General features: G+C 43.7%; 1 non-coding gene across 1 annotated transcript; it reads right to left on the minus strand.

The window, feature by feature from the left end:
* Positions 1-2,666: 2,666 nt before the first annotated feature.
* Positions 2,667-2,860, minus strand: LOC123927370. The gene has a single exon (XR_006815449.1). It is a non-coding gene; the product is annotated as a U2 spliceosomal RNA (small nuclear RNA).
* Between the last annotated feature and the right edge of the window lie 298 nt (positions 2,861-3,158).

Below are 3,158 nucleotides of genomic sequence, written 5' to 3' on the forward strand. Positions count from 1 at the left end.
ACACGTGATTTTTAAATAGAAGTTCAATAAAACAATGCAGTCAATTAATCCCAACACGTGTTTATTCCCTGGTTCATATAACAAGTGTCTATGCAGCAACACCTACCATGTGCCAGACACTATGCTGATGGCACCGTGGGGACTTAAACAAAGTCCACTCGCTTGTTCTGTCTGATGGAGTATGAAACCTGGGGGGAGAAAGACAACCAAAAATAAACCTCTACACCTGTCCCCGTCCTTGCACTGTGGGTTCCCGTAGCCTTCCCCAGTCCCCGAAGCTGCTCCAGGGACACAGTCTCGAAACAGTGCTGCGGTGCTGAGAGCACCTTCACAGTACATGTGACCGAACCCAGGTAAGGCTGCTTTATGAACTTTTACGAGTTGGTGGGTGGGTGCGGGAATCCACTCACCTTGCTACAGCCCCCAAGACAAGCCTTGAATGTTAAGTTTTCTTGCTGAATAGACCTGCCAGCCTGGAGTGGTGACCTTTCTTCAGTCTCTCTCTGACCTCTGCACAGGGGACTGGTTTCAGATTATACCCAGGAAGCTTGGAGGAGTTTGCAAACACTAGAGCAGACACTTGCTGTGAAACTAAACCCAGTGAGTCAGAGGCAGCGGGGGCGGGGCCTGGGTGGGTCAGCCCAGCGAAGCGTCTGATTTCATCTAGGATTGTGATCTCAGGGTCCTGGCTGCACTGGGTTCCCTGCTCAGCAGGGAGACTGCTTGTCCCTCTCCCTCTGCCCCTCCCCAGTTCATGCTCTCTCTCTCTTTCTCTCAAATAAATAAATAAGATCTTTAAAGCCAACAAACCAAAAAGAGGCAGCTGGGGGCTCTCGTAGCTAACGTGGTGGCATCAATGTTGCTACCCAGACCATATGCCCTTCCACTTTCTTCTCAGCTCCCAGGGCTGGAACAGAGAACGTGCATTTCCTTGTGAAGTTTTCTCCCTATAGGAGCACACAAGGTCTCTCTGATGAGATGCTTGAATCAGTGAGAAAGTGAGACACGCAGATAGGTGAGGTGTTTCCAGGCAAAGCCAGGAGTGTGTGCAAAGGCAGGATGCCAGGAGTGTGACAGACCCCAGGGGAAGTAATAAATGGACACTATCTTGAAAGAGGAGGAGACAAAAACAAAAGGAAGCCAGGGGCAAGTTTTCTTTATAAGCTGGAAGGACAAAAGAGGAAGAGATTAATTCACCTGCCTGGGCAAGGCAACATTTGGGATCGATGTTGAAGAACATTGGCAGAATGGACAGCGATCATGTGCAGAGAGCACCAAGAGCAAAGGCCTGGAGAGCTTGTCCCAGTAATCATAAGGCAGGACAGACAAGTGATGTGTCACTTCCCTGCCCCAACCTGCATATGACTACCATCGCTTTACCTCACTGTGCCTTCTGAAAGAGTTGAATGAGGACTACACGAAGCAAGGATGCACAGCACAAAATAGAAATGGGAGAAAACAGAACACCTGTTTTTCCAGAAGCTCTTGCTGTAGCTAAAAACAAAAACAAAAACAAAAACCCAAAACCCAAAAAACAATAAAAAAAATAAAAACCCCAAAACAAGCTATGCGTGCATGAAACAGACAGAGAAGATGCAGGGTCAGATCAAACAAGGACCTGCCTACAAGGGCACAGTCCTGTGCGGGCCCAAAGGGAGGGGACCATCAGGTGTGGGAAGGCAGAGGAAGGCTTTATGCAGAGTTAAGTGTTGAGCTACGTCCTTGCCTGTTCACTTGCACCTTTCACTAACACCTCCATGTGTTCAGAAGTGTTCTATCTAAAGGTTAGGATGCCTGGGTGGGAGTCCCTGCTTGAACACTTCCCGGCCATAGCTTCACTGGTGTCCTTCTGTCTCTGTGCTGTTTCCTTATCTGTAAATGCAAAAATGTAACACAAGCATGTCACGTCCCCTGGAGGCACTCAGTGAATGTTAGCTATCACTGACCCTTCTTTCCCCTCCGTTTCTCCTTTTCTTTCTCCTTTATTATTATTAGTACCAGAATGCTCTTCCTTTCCAGAAGACATAAGTTTTAATTTCTGAACAAAGCCAAAGCCAATTCCTGGCCTATTGTTCCTCATAATCCATCTACCCCCTCTACCAGAAGGTTCCTCAAGCATGCAATCACAGTTTTGGGTGTGTAACCGACATCCTGGGGACATTTCTCCAACTACATTTGACCCTTGAACAACATGGGTTTGACCTGTGTGGGTCTACCTAAAAGCAAATTTTTAAAATAAATATACTGGAAAATTTTTTGGATATTTGTGACAGTTTGAAAAATCTTGCAGATGAAACACATAGCTTATAAGTGTTGAAAAATTAAGAAAAAGGGTATCACAAATACATAAAATATATACAGATGTGATTCTATTTTATCATAATAACATAAAATATCTACAATCTATTATAAAAAGGTAAAATTTATCAAAATTTAGGCACACAAATACTGTACATTGTGTTTGCATTTTTGATGCCCAGTACTAAAAATACATGCACCATCTATGGTGTTTTGTATCATAGTAAGACAATACCGATGCGGGTACGAATAGACGATTCATCTTACAGACAACTGATGTAAATTTACGGTAGAGCTAAAGATAGGACAGTACTGTAAATAACATTTTATTTTATCTCTAGCTTACTTTTTTTTTTTAAAGCCCCTGATGAAGGTGCACCATTCCCAAAAGTATTGAAATACCAGGTCAATGTATAGGGCAGACAGAGTAATAAGTTCCAATTCCATCTCCTTGTTCCAAAAATTCAGGTAGTATATTGTCCTTGGATTGAGGGCTTTTCAGCTATTAAACTTATAAGAACAGACACTACCCTTGACTTTAGTCAGAAGGCCAAGAAGCGATCTAGCTTACTTTATTATAAGAATACAGTATATACAATGGACTATTACGCTGAATACCTTACTTTTGTAGCAACATGGACAGGACTGGAGAAGATGATGCTGAGTGAAATATGTCAAGCAGAGAAAGTCAAATATCATATGGTTTCACTTCTTGTGGAACATAAGGAATAACATGGAGGACATTAGGAGAAGGAAAGGAAAAGTGAAGGGAGGTGGAAATCAGAGGGGGAGATGAACCATGAGAGACTGTGGACTCTGAGAAACAAACTGATGGTTTTAGGGGTGTGGGGGATGGGTGA

The sequence above is a fragment of the Meles meles genome, chromosome 16 (assembly GCF_922984935.1).
Source record: "Meles meles chromosome 16, mMelMel3.1 paternal haplotype, whole genome shotgun sequence".
Taxonomy (NCBI): Eukaryota; Metazoa; Chordata; class Mammalia; order Carnivora; family Mustelidae; genus Meles; species Meles meles.